The sequence below is a fragment of the Scyliorhinus torazame genome, chromosome 24, assembly GCF_047496885.1.
Source record: "Scyliorhinus torazame isolate Kashiwa2021f chromosome 24, sScyTor2.1, whole genome shotgun sequence".
NCBI lineage: Eukaryota > Metazoa > Chordata > Chondrichthyes > Carcharhiniformes > Scyliorhinidae > Scyliorhinus > Scyliorhinus torazame.
The window spans coordinates 11824286-11838095 of NC_092730.1; the positions used below are offsets into that span (position 1 = coordinate 11824286).

Below are 13810 nucleotides of genomic sequence, written 5' to 3' on the forward strand. Positions count from 1 at the left end.
AGGCAAGCCTTCTATCTCTCTACTCTGGTCCCCTGGATGTATCACAAATAATTCACTCTTCCCCATGTTTAGCCTATACCCCGAGAAATCCCCGAACCCCCTCAAAATTCGCATAACCTCTATCATTCCCCCCGCTGGGTCCGACACGTATAACAATAGGTCATCCGCATATAACGAGACTCGGTGTTCTTCTCCCCCTCTAATCACCCCTCTCCATTTCCTGGAGTCTCTCAACGCCATGGCCAGAGGTTCAATTGCCAACGCGAACAACAATGGAGACAGCGGGCATCCCTGTCTTGTTCCCCTATATAGTCGGAAATACTCCGATCTATGTCGACCTGTAACTACGCTTGCCGTTGGAGCCCCATAAAGAAGTCTAACCCAGCTAATAAACCCGTTCCCAAACCCAAACCTCTTTAACACTTCCCATAAATACTCCCACTCCACCCTTCAAATGCCTTCTCTGCGTCCATTGCCGCCACTATCTCTGCCTCCCCCTCCACTGGGGGCATCATTATCACCCCTAATAGTCGTCGCACGTTAACATTCAGTTGTCTCCCTTTTACGAACCCTGTCTGATCTTCGTGCACCACCCCCGGGACACAGTCCTCTATCCTCGATGCCAGTACCTTTGCCAACAATTTGGCGTCCACGTTCAACAATGAAATGGGTCTATAGGACCCGCACTGCAACGGATCTTTATCCCTCTTCAAAATTAACGATATCGTCGCCTCCGACATCGTCGGGGGTAGAGTCCCCCCTTTCCTGGCCTCATTGAACATCCTCACCATCAACGGGGCCAACAAGTCCACATATTTTCTGTAATACTCCACCGGGAACCCGTCTGGTCCTGGGGCCTTCCCTGCTTGCATGCTTCCCAGTCCCTTAATAACCTCGTCCACCCCAATCGGTGCCCCCAGGCCTACCACCCCCCGCTCCTCCACTTTCGGGAACCTCAATTGGTCCAGGAACTGCCGCATCCCCTCCTCTCCCTCTGGGGGTTGAGACCTATACAGTTCCTCATAGAAGGTCTTGAACACCTCATTTATCTTTCCTGCCCTTCGCACCGTGTCTCCCCTTTCGTCTCTAATTCCTCCTATCTCCCTCGCTGCTGCCCTCTTTCGCAATTGATGAGCCAACAGGCGACTCGCCTTTTCCCCATATTCATACCTCCTCCCCTGTGCCTTCCTCCACAGTACCTCCGCCTTTCTGGTGGTCAGAAGGTCAAATTCCGTCTGGAGTCGTCTCCTCTCCCTGTACAATTCCTCCTCCGGGGTCTCTGCAAATTCCCTATCCACCGCCTCCTTTTTGATCTCAATGTGACCCAGGCTATCTACACACCCTTCCCCCTTCCCCAGACTCATCACCCACCAAGTCCTTCTCTTTGGTGAATACTGACGCAAAGTACTCATTTAATACCTCGCCCATTTCCTCTGGCTCCGCATGTAGATTCCCTCCCCTGTTCCTTGAGTGGGCCAACCCTCTCCCTGGCTACCCTCTTGCTCTTTATATATGTATAAAAAGCCTTGGGATTTTCCTTAATCCTGCTGGCCAATTACTTTTCGTGACCAAATTTAGCCCTCCTGACTCTTTGCTTAAGTTTCTTTCTACTTTCCTTGTATTCTTCACTTGCTTCATTTGTTCCCAGCCTCCAAGCCCTGACAAATGCTTTCTTCTTCTTTTTGACTAGTCTCACAATATCTCTCGTTATCCAAGGTTGCTGAAACTTGCCAACTTATCCTTCTTCCTCACAGGTACATGCCGGTCCTGAATTCCTATCAACTTACACTCGAAAGCCTCCCACCTTCCAGATGTTGATTTGACCTCAAACATCTGCCCCCAATCTACATTCGTCAGTTCCTGCCTAATATTGTAATTAGCCTTCCCCCAATTGAGCACCTTCACCCGAGGACTACACTTATCTTTATGGGCAGCACGGTAGCACTGTGGTTAGCACAGTTGCTTCACAGCTCCAGGATCCCAGGTTCGATTCCCGGCTTGGGTCACTGTCTGTGCGGAGTCTGCACGTTCTCCCCCGTGTCTGCGTGGGTTTCCTCCGGGCGCTCCGGTTTCCTCCCACGGTCCAAAGATGTGCAGGTTAGGTGGATTGGCCGCGATAAATTGCCCGTGATAAGTGTCCAAAAAGGTTAGGTGGGGTTACTGGGTTACGGGGATAGGGTGGAGGCGTGGGCTTGGGTGCTCTTTCCAAGAGCCAGTGCAGACTCGATGGTCCGAATGGCTTCCTTCTGCACTGTAAATTCTATGAGTACGTTAAAACTTACTGAATTGTGGTCGCTGTTCCCCAACTGCTCCCCGACTGAAACGCCGACCGCCTGGCCGGGCTCATTCCTCAATACCAGGCCCAGTATGGCCCCTTCCCTGTTTGGACTGTCTACACACTGTTTCAAGAAGCCCTCCTCAATGCTCAGCATGAATCAGGAATTGTACAGCCAAGTGCTGTGTTGAGTGGAGTAACAAATGGAGGCCCGGGCTAACCACTATGCTAGCCTGCCACCCATTGTTGAGAGAGTGAGCAATTGTAAAGTATTAGGTCTTGGCCCTGCTCCCTTATCTGGTTCCGTTAATTTCATCATGACAAAATTTGGATTGTTAATTCTACTGTTGCATTTTGCAAGTCAGGATAACAGTGTCTTTGTTGCGAGTGAATACTATGTGCATGGAGCGCGGCTGAAATGCTGAGGACCGTGGATGTAGCATTTATCCAGCCTTTTATTGCCTCGTTCACTCCTCTCAACACGAACGTTATCTCTTAATTAACAAATGATTTATAATAGGATGGAAAGACTTCAGGCCAAGTCCCTTGCCATGTGAAATTGCATTCACTCAGCACATTCTCCCTAACAGAGCTGCTCTCTCTTTCTGTTTTCTCTCTCTCTGTCTCCCTCTACCCTCTGGCTCTCTGTCTCCCTCTCTCTCTCTCCATCTATCTGTCTCTCTCTATCTATCTATCTCTCTCTCTTTATATATCTCTCTCTCACTCTCTCTCTCTAGCTATCTCTCTCTCTCATCTATCTGTCTCTATCTCTCTCACTCTCTCTCTCTATCTCTCGCTCTCTATCTCTTGCTATCTCTCTCTCTCTCCAACTCACTCTCTTTCTCTTTATATATCTATCTCTCTCTCATCTATTTCTCTCTCTCTCGCTATCTGGTTGGGGGCTGGCTATCTATAGGGGCTGGTTTAGCACACTGGGCTAAATCGTTGGCTTTTAAAGCAGACCAAGGCAGGCCAGCAGCACGGTTCAATTCCCGTACCAGCCTCCCCGAACAGGCGCCGGAATGTGGCAACTAGGGTCTTTTCACAGTAACTTCATTTGAAGCTTACTTGTGACAATAAGCGATTTTCATTTTTCATCTATCTCTCTCTCATCTCTCTCTCTCTCTCTCTCATCTCTCTCTCTATCTATCTATCTCTCTCTATCTTTCTCTCTTTATATATGTCTATCTCTCTCTCTCTTTCTATCTATCTCTCTGTCTCTCTCTCATATCTTCCTCTCTCTCTCTCTTTCTCTCTCTCTATCTCTCGTCTCTCTCTCTCTATCTCTCTCTTTCATCTCTCTCTCTCTCTCTCTCTCTATCTCTCTCTCTCTTTATATATACATCTATCTCTCTCTCTATCTATCTCTCTGTCTGACTCTCATATTTCCCTCTCTCTCTGTCTCTACCTATCTATCTCTCTCTATCTATCTCTCTCAACACTCTCTCTCTCTCTATCTCTCTTTCTCTCTCTATCTCTCTCTCGCTATATATATATATCTCATTCTTTCTATCTATCACTCTGTCTATCTCTCATATCTTCCTCTCTCTCTCTCTATCTCTCTCTCTCTTTATATATACATCTATCTCTCTCTCTCTGTCTCTCTCTCATATCTCCCTCTCTCTCTGTCTCTATCTATCTCTCTCTCTATCTATCTATCTCTTTCTCTATCTCTCTCTCTCTCTTTCCATCTATCTCTCTGTCGCTCTCTCATATCTTCCTCTCTCTCTCTCTCTCTTTCTCTCTCTATCTCTCTCTCATCTCTCTCTATCTATCTATCTCTCTCTATCTCTCTCTCTTTATATATACATCTATCTCTCTCTCTCTCTATCTCTCTGTCTCTCTCTCATATCTCCCTCTCTCTCTGTCTCTATCTACTTATCTCTCTCTCTCTATCTATCTCTCTCTCTCTCTCTCTCTATCTCTCTTTCTCTCTCTCTCTGCCAACTTCGACTTTAATCCGCCACGGAAATAATTCCACGATTATGTCAGAGGACGGAGCACAGGCAGAGACCGTCCTTTGCCACATAATAATAATCTTTATTATCGCCAAAAGTGGGCTTACATTAACGCTGCAGTGAAGTTACTGTGAAAATCCCCTCGTCGCCACATTCCGGCGTTTGGGTACACGGAGGGAGAATTCAGAATGTCCGATTCACCCGACGAGCACGTCTTTCGGGGCTTGTGGGAGGAAACCGGAGGAAACCCACGCAGACACGGGGGGAAGAACGTGCAGACTTCGCGCAGGCAGTGAACCCAAGCCAGGAGTAGAACCCGGGACCCTGAAGCAACAGTGCTAACCCACCGCGCCGCCCTAGGATGATGACGGCCCCATGTGCCGTTCAACGGAACTGTGGGCCGGGAGGGTGGGGGCAGCAGGACGAGAGAAACAAACTCGGCCCCCCCCCCGCGTCCCCCGGAACTGGGCAAGCCACGTCAGATCTTGCCCGTTTCAAACCAGAGATTTACGGCCCACCTTTCTCAATTTAATTTCTGCTGCTTGCCCGCGTTGTAAAACAAACGGCCAGCAGGACGGGCTGTGGGCGGTGATTTGCATTGTACTCTTGGCACCGACCGTCACTCACGCTCATAACTTCATCACTCACAAGATATAGGTCAGCCCACTTGCGGGATATAAATCCTATCACATGGCTTCCAGCCATGGAGACTCTATTTATACTAAAGGTTGCCCAGTTCATCTCATTAGATGATAGTTATTGCCTTATGATGACGCTTTTTCTGGCACCATTTATCCAATAGTTTTCGTCAGACAATCGCGGGTAGAGTCACAGAGGTTTACAGCAGGGAATTAGGCCCTGCGGCCCAACCTGTCCATACCGCCCAGTTTTTACCACTGAGCTAGTCCCATTTGCCCGCATTTGGTCCATATCCCTCTATACCCACCTTTCTCATTTAACTGTCTAAATGCCTTTTAAAAGACAAAATTGTACCTGCTTCTACTACAGACGTTCCAGACACTCACCACTCTCTGTGTGAAAAACAGTTAGAACATAGAACATTACAGCGCATTACAGGCCCTTCGGCCCTCGATGTTGCGCCGACCTGTGAAACCACTCTAAAGCCCATCTACACGATTCCCTTATCGTCCATATGTCTATCCAATGACCATTTAAATGCCCTTAGTGTTGGCGAGTCCACTACTGTTGCAGGCAGGGTATTCCACGCCCTTACTACTCTCTGAGTAAAGAACCTACCTCTGACGTCTGTCTTATATCTATCTCCCCTCAACTTAAAGCTATGTCCCCTCGTGCTAGAATCACCATCCGAGGAAAAAGGCTCTCACTGTCCACCCTATCCAATCCTCTGATCATCTTGTATGCCTCAATTAAGTCACCTCTTAACCTTCTTCTCTCCAACGAAAACATCCTCAAATCCCTCAGCCTTTCCTCATAAGATCTTCCCTCCATACCAGGCAACATTCCGGTAAATCTTCTCTGCACTCTTTCCAATGCTTCCACATCCTTCCTATAATGCGGCGACCAGAATTGCACGCAATACTCCAAATGCGGCCGCACCAGAGTTTTGTACAGCTGCAACATGACCTCATGGCTCCGAAACTCAATCCCTCTACCAATAAAAGCTAACACACCGTATGCCTTCTTAACAACTCTCTCCCCTCTCACCTTTAACCTCTGCCCTCTCGTTTGAGACTCCCCTACCTTTGGGAAAAGATGTTGACTCGCTACCTTATCTGTGCCATTCATTATTTGGCATTCTGGTCACCCAATCAAATAAGACCATAAGACATAGGAGCAGAATTAGGCCACTCGGCCCATCGAGTCTGCTCTGCCATTCTATCATGGCTGATATTTTCTCATCCCCATTCTCCAGCCTTCTCCCCATAACCCCTGATCCCCTTATTGATCAAGATCCTATCTATCTCTGTCTTAAAGACACTCAGTGATTTGGCCTCCACAGCCTTCTGCGGCAAAGAGTTCCACAGATTCACCACCCACTGGCTGAAGAAATTCCTCCTCATCTCTGTTTTAAAGGACCGTCCCTTCAGTCTGAGATGGTGTCCTCTGGTTCTAGTTTTTCCTACAAGTGGAAACATCCTCTCCACGTCCACTCTATCCGGGCCTCGCAGTTTCCTGTAAGTTTCAATAAGATCTACCCTCGTCCTTCTAAACCCCAACGAGTACAGACCCAGAGTCCTCAACCGTTCCTCATACGACAAGTTCTTCATGAATCCTTGAGAGAGGCCAAATGCAAACTGGTACGGTCATTTGAGCGGACTGGAATTTAATTGTGAGGATTTAATTTGCCAGGTTGTTTTCTTTGGAAAAGAGGAGATTTGAAGGTATTTTTAAAAAATTGAATGCAAGATTTGCTGACTAGACCACAATCATTGTCTATCATTGAAGGTGTCAGAGCATTGTGTTGAACCACGCTGCATTTTTTATAATAATCTTTATTACTATCGCAAGTAGGCTTACATTATTTGTAATTCAGCACTGAGTGCTGAATTTGGTGCATTTGAGTGTGATAGTGAGAGTTTGGTGACCAAGGGAGTATAAGGCTTCATTTTTATCTAAAGTTTAGTCTTTCTTTTATTTAGTTAATTAACTTAAAAGTTGCTGTTTGGTTTAGAAGAAGGTGAATTTTCAATAAGCTTTAAACCGGCTTCTACTTGTAGGCACTTGCAGCTGGAGCTTGTTAATTAGTTAATTGGATTAGGCCAGGTTTTCAGAGGCTAGATTCACAGTATAAAAGTGATCCCCTACAGTGCAGACTTTGTTTGCACTGAGTGCTGAATTTGGTGCATTTGAGTGTGATAGTGAGAGTTTGGTGACCAAGGGAGTTAGGTGAGGAGGGAGTAAGGCGCTCCTTTCATTTTGTTTCCGACATTTCCGCAAAGAGTGCGAAGAGAGCCAGGAGTTTACAGAAAGTGTAGCTGACTGGGAGCAGGGTCGGTGGGCGGAGATCTAGTTAGTCCACAGGGCAGCTATATTCTGTCAGGTAAGAGGGGATGGAGGCTAGGCCAGTTACATGCTCCTCCTGTAGGATGTGGGTGGTGAGGGATACCACCGGTGTCCCCGCTGACTATACCTGCGGGAAGTGCACCCAACTTCAGCTCCTCAAAGACCGTGTTAGGGAACTGGAGCTGAAGCTGGATGAACTTCGGATCATCCGGGAGGCAGAGGGGGTGATTGAGAAGAGTTACAAGGAGGTAACCACACCCAAGGTACAGGACAAGAATAGCTGGGTTACAGTCAGGGGGAAAAAAACAAACAGGCAGAAAGTGCAGGGATCCCTCGTGGCCGTTCCCCTTCAAAACAAGTATACCGTTTTGGATGCTGTTGGGGGGGATGACCTACCGGGGGAAGGCCCTAGCGGCCAGGTCTCTGGCACTGAGTCTGGCTCTGGGGCTCAGAAGGGAAGGGGGGAGAATAGTAAAGCAATAGTTGTAGGAGATTCAATGGTTAGGGGAATAGATAGGAGATTCTGTGGTCGCGAGCGAGACTCCCGGAAGGTATGTTGCCTCCCGGGTGCCAGGGCCAGGGATGTCTCGGATTGTGTCTTCATGATCCTTAAGGGGGAGGGTGAGCAGCCAGAAGTCGTGGTGCACATTGGTACCAACGACATAGGTAGGAAAAGGGGTGTGGAGGTAATAAACAAGTTTAGGGAGTTAGGCTGGAAGTTAAAAGCCAGGACAGACAGAGTTGTCATCTCTGGTTTGTTGCCGGTGCCACGTGATAGCGAGGCTAGGAATAGGGAGAGAGTGCAGTTGAACACGTGGCTGCAGGAATGGTGTAGGAGGGAGGGCTTCAGGTATTTGGATAATTGGAGCGCATTCTGGGGAAGGTGGGACCTGTACAAGCAGGACGGGTTGCATCTGAACCAGAGGGGCACCAATATCCTGGGAGGGAGGTTTTCTAGTACTCTTCGGGAGGGTTTAAACTAATTTGGCAGGGGAATGGGAACCGGATTTGTAGTCCAGCAACTAAGGTAGCCGATATTCAGGACGCGAAAGCGTGTAATGAGGCAGTGGGGAAGGGAACACTGACAAAGGAGAGTACTTGCAGGCACGGAGAGGGGTTGAAGTGTGTATACTTCAACGCAAGAAGCATCAGGAATAAGGTGGGTGAACTTAAGGCATGGATCGGTACTTGGGACTACGATGTGGTGGCCATCACGGAAACTTGGATAGAAGAGGGGCAGAAATGGTTGTTGGAGGTCCCTGGTTATAGATGTTTCAATAAGATTAGGGAGGGTGGTAAAAGAGGTGGGGGGGGTGGCATTATTAATTAGAGATAGTATAACAGCTGCAGAAAGGCAGTTCGAGGAGTATCAGCCTACTGAGGTAGTATGGGTTGAAGTCAGAAATAGGAAAGGAGCAGTCACCTTGTTAGGAGTTTTCTATAGGCCCCCCAATAGTAGCAGAGATGTGGAGGAACAGATTGGGAAACAGATTTTGGAAAGGTGCAGAAGTCATAGGGTAGTAGTCATGGGCGACTTTAACTTCCCAAATATTGAGTGGAAACTCTTTAGATCAAATAGTTTGGATGGGGTGGTGTTTGTGCAGTGTGTCCAGGAAGCTTTTCTAACGCAGTATGTAGATTGTCCGACCAGAGGAGGGGCAATATTGGATTTAGTACTGGGTAATGAGCCAGGGCAAGTGATAGATTTGTTAGTGGGGGAGCATTTTGGAGATAGTGACCACAATTCTGTGACTTTCACTTTAGTAATGGAGAGGGATAGGTACGTGCAACAGGGCAAGGTTTACAATTGGGGGAAGGGTAAATACGATGTTGTCAGACAAGAATTGAAGTGCATAAGTTGGGAACATAGGCTGGCAGGGAAGGACACAAGTGAAATGTGGAACTTGTTCAAGGAACAGGTGCTACGTGTCCTTGATATGTATGTCCCTGTCAGGCAGGGAAGAGATGGTCGAGTGAGGGAACCATGGTTGACAAGAGAGGTTGAATGTCTTGTTAAGAGGAAAAAGGTGACTTATGTAAGGCTGAGGAAACAAGGTTCAGACAGGGCATTGGAGGGATACAAGATAGCCAGGAGGGAACTGAAGAAAGGGATTAGGAGAGCTAAGAGAGGGCATGAACAATCTTTGGCGGGTAGGATCAAGGAAAACCCCAAGGCCTTTTACACATATGTGAGAAATATGAGAATGACTAGAGCGAGGGTAGGTCCGATCAAGGACAGTAGCGGGAGATTGTGTATTGAGTCTGAAGAGATAGGAGAGGTCTTGAACGAGTACTTTTCTTCTGTATTTACAAATGAGAGGGGCGATATTGTTGGAGAGGACAGTGTGAAACAGATTGGTAAGCTCGAGGAAATACTTGTTAGGAAGGAAGATGTGTTGGGCATTTTGAAAAACTTGAGGATAGACAAGTCCCCCGGGCCTGACGGGATATATCCAAGGATTCTATGGGAAGCAAGAGATGAAATTGCAGAGCCATTGGCAATGATCTTTTCGTCCTCACTGTCAACAGGGGTGGTACCAGGGGATTGGAGAGTGGCGAATGTCGTGCCCCTGTTCAAAAAAGGGACTAGGGATAACCCTGGGAATTACAGGCCAGTTAGTCTTACTTCGGTGGTAGGCAAAGTAATGGAAAGGGTACTGAAGGATAGGATTTTTGAGCATCTGGAAAGACACTGCTTGATTAGGGATAGTCAGCACGGATTTGTGAGGGGTAGGTCTTGCCTTACAAATCTTATTGAATTCTTTGAGGAGGTGACCAAGCATGTGGATGAAGGTAAAGCAGTGGATGTAGTGTACATGGATTTTAGTAAGGCATTTGATAAAGTTCCCCATGGTAGGCTTATGCAGAAAGTAAGGAGGCATGGGATAGTGGGAAATTTGGCCAGTTGGATAACGAACTGGCTAACCGATAGAAGTCAGAGAGTGGTGGTGGATGGCAAATATTCAGCCTGGATCCCAGTTACCAGTGGCGTACCGCAGGGATCAGTTCTGGGTCCTCTGCTGTTTGTGATTTTCATTAATGACTTGGATGAGGGAGTTGAAGGGTGGGTCAGTAAATTTGCAGATGATACGAAGATTGGTGGAGTTGTGGATAGTAAGGAGGGCTGTTGTCGGCTGCAAAGAGACATAGATAGGATGCAGAGCTGGGCTGAGAAGTGGCAGATGGAGTTTAACCCTGAAAAGTGTGAGGTTGTCCATTTTGGAAGGACAAATATGAATGCGGAATACAGGGTTAACGGTAGAGTTCTTGGCAATGTGGAGGAGCAGAGAGATCTTGGGGTCTATGTTCATACATCTTTGAAAGTTGCCACTCAAGTGGATAGAGCTGTGAAGAAGGCCTATGGTGTGCTCGCGTTCATTAACAGAGGGATTGAATTTAAGAGCCGTGAGGTGATGATGCAGCTGTACAAAACTTTGGTAAGGCCACATTTGGAGTACTGTGTACAGTTCTGGTCGCCTCATTTTAGGAAGGATGTGGAAGCTTTGGAAAAGGTGCAAAGAAGATTTACCAGGATGTTGCCTGGAATGGAGAGTAGGTCTTACGAGGAAAGGTTGAGGGTGCTAGGCCTTTTCTCATTAGAACGGAGAAGGATGAGGGGCGACTTGATAGAGGTTTATAAGATGATAAGGGGCATAGATAGAGTAGACAGTCAGAGACTTTTTCCCCGGGTGGAACAAACCATTACAAGGGGACATAAATTTAAGGTGAAAGGTGGAAGATATAGGAGGGATATCAGAGGTAGGTTCTTTACCCAGAGAGTAGTGGGGGCATGGAATGCACTGCCTGTGGAAGTAGTTGAGTCGGAAACATTAGGGACCTTCAAGCAGCTATTGGATAGGTACATGGATTACGGTTAAATGATATAGTGTAGATTTATTTGTTCTCAAGGGCAGCACGGTAGCATTGTGCATAGCACAATTGCTTCACAGCTCCAGGGTCCCAGGTTCGATTCCGGCTTGGGTCACTGACTGTGCGGAGTCTGCACGTCCTCCCCGTGTCTGCGTGGGTTTCCTCCGGGTGCTCCGGTTTCCTCCCACAATCCAAAGATGTGCAGGTTAGGTGAATTGGCCAATGATAAATTGCCCTTAATGTCCAAATTGCCCTTGGTGTTGGGTGAAGGTGTTGAGTTTGGGTAGGGTGCTCTTTCCAAGAGCCGGTGCAGACTCAAAGGGCCGAATGGCCTCCTTCTGCACTGTAAATTCAATGATAATCTATGATTAATCTAGGACAAAGGTTCGGCACAACATCGTGGGCCGAAGGGCCTGTTCTGTGCTGTATTTTCTATGTTCTATGTTCTATTAACACTGCAACGAAATGACTGTGAAAATCCCCTCGTCTTCGGGAATCGAACCTGGGATCCTGGAGCTGTGAAGCAAAAGTGCTACCCACTGTGCTACCGTGCCGCCCATTTCTTTTGAACGCGCTCCCATGTTGCTGGGAGAGGAATTCCAGGATATTAACCCGCGGTGGTGAATAACAGCCAGGCTTCCTCCGACTGGCCAAGTTGTTCATGCCGCACACCAGCCTATCCCTCACCATTTCGCAGAGGGATGGCCCGAATTTGCAACGTTCAGCTGGACGGCTCAGGCGGGTGAAGAAATCAGTGGCGGATTCACCTGGAGATTGCAACGGGCTGTTTGATCACAGAAGGTCGAGGGTCGTAATGCAAAGCAGCCAGCTCATCAAATGATTTGGAGTTAGGTGAAGCCGGATAACTTACCCGGCCTCACAGGCGGTCAGGAGGATGGCTTTCTGACGGTCTTCCCTCAAACTCCCGTTAGCTTGGAAGAAGTACCCCATGCGTTCCGCATGCTGCCTCCAGCCCTCCAGGCCTGCGTCGAAGGCTTCCAGCTTCCCGAACAGCGGCATCCCGAACTTTTACGTCAACATGCTGCAGGACAGTAATCGGCCGGGCGGTCCCACAAGCAAGTCGAGAGTTTAATTTTGTCCTCGTCGCCAGTTTAGTAACTTGTTTACGCCAACGGCAGTAGAACAGAGATTTATTTAATTATACACAATATTCTCCTCACAACAGTAACTCACTCCCACTTCAGTCCTTGCTGGGAGAACTAACTACACCAGGCCCTGCTTTGGGCCGGCTTTTACGATAGCCTTTAACGAGCTCCAGCTGGGTGGCCTCCGCCCCCTACCTGGGAAACCTGTACTCCACGGGGAGATTGACAAAGGTTTCCTCGTGGGGGCTATAACACCGACACTCCTAATTTAAGGTTCTGATTGGTCAGGTTGGTGGAGGGCACGTCACAGAAGCTGTGGCACAGACTATAAGAGCGGGGCGGTTATGGTGGAGCTGAACAGAATGCCTGTTAGGCCACAACTGGAGTACTGTGAGCCGTCCCCGTCGCCACACTGTAGGAAGGCTGTGATTGCACTAGAGAGGCTGCAGAGGAGATTCACCAGGATGTTGCCTGGGCTGGAGCGCTTCAGCCACGGAGAGAGGCTGGTTAGGCTGCCGTTGTTTTTCTCGGAGCAGAGAAAGCTGAATTGAGGTGCACAAAATGATGAGGGACATTGATAGATAGAGTGGGTAGGAGGGAACTGTTCCCCTTCGCAGAGGCGTCAATAATCCAGGGGGCATAGATTTAAGGTAAGGAACAGGAGCTGCAGAGATGATTTGAGGAAAAGCTTTTACACCCAGAAAGTGACGCGGTAGCACAGTGGTTAGCACTGTTGCGTCATGGCGCCAGGGACCCAGGTTCAATTCCCGGCTTGGGTCACTGTCTGCGCGGAGTCTGCATGTTCTCCCCGTGTCTGCGTGGGTTTCCTCCGGGCGCTCCGGTTTCCTCCCACAAGTCCCAAAAGACGTGCTTGTTAGGTGAATCTTGTTAGGTGGGCTTGTTAGGAGAAGGTGCAGAGGAGGTTCACCAGGATGTTGCCTGGTATGGAGGGCGCTAGCTATGAAGAGAGGTTGAGTAGATTAGGATTATTTTCATTAGAAAGACGGAGGTTGAGGGGGGACCTCATTGAGGTCTACAAAATCATGAGAGGTATGGACAGGGTGGTTAGCAAGAAGCTTTTTCCCAGAGTGGGGGACTCAATTACTAGGGGTCACGAGTTCAAGGTGAGAGGGGAAAAGTTTAAGGGAGATATGCGTAGAAAGTTCTTTACGCAGAGGGTGGTGGGTGCCTGGAACGCATTGCCGGCGAAGGTGGTGGAGGCGGGCACGATAGCGTCATTTAATGTCGACAGATACATGAATGGGCAGGGAGCAGAGGGATACAGATACTTAGAAAATAGGCGGCGGTTTTAGATAGAGGATCTGGATCGGCACAGGCTGGGAGGGCCGAAGGGCCTGTTCCTGTGCTGTAATTTTTCTTTGTTCTTTGTTATTTCTTTGAATCAGACATTCCTCCCACAAATCCCCGAAAGACGTGCTGTTAGGTGAATCGGACATTCTGAATTCTCCCTCTGTGTACCCGAACAGGCGCCGGAATGTGGCGACGAGGGGATTTTCACAGTCACTTCATTGCAGTGTTAATGTAAGCCTACTTGTGACACGAATAAAGATTATTATTATTATGGTGGGAACCTGGAACTCGCTGCCTGAAAGGGT

At 48.2% G+C, this 13810-nt stretch overlaps 1 protein-coding gene across 6 annotated transcripts in view; it reads left to right on the forward strand.

The window, feature by feature from the left end:
- Positions 1-13810, forward strand: part of LOC140399885 (ADP-ribose glycohydrolase MACROD1-like) — a 959160-nt gene that overhangs the window by 519495 nt on the left and 425855 nt on the right. The gene's annotated exons all lie outside the window — the stretch shown is intronic.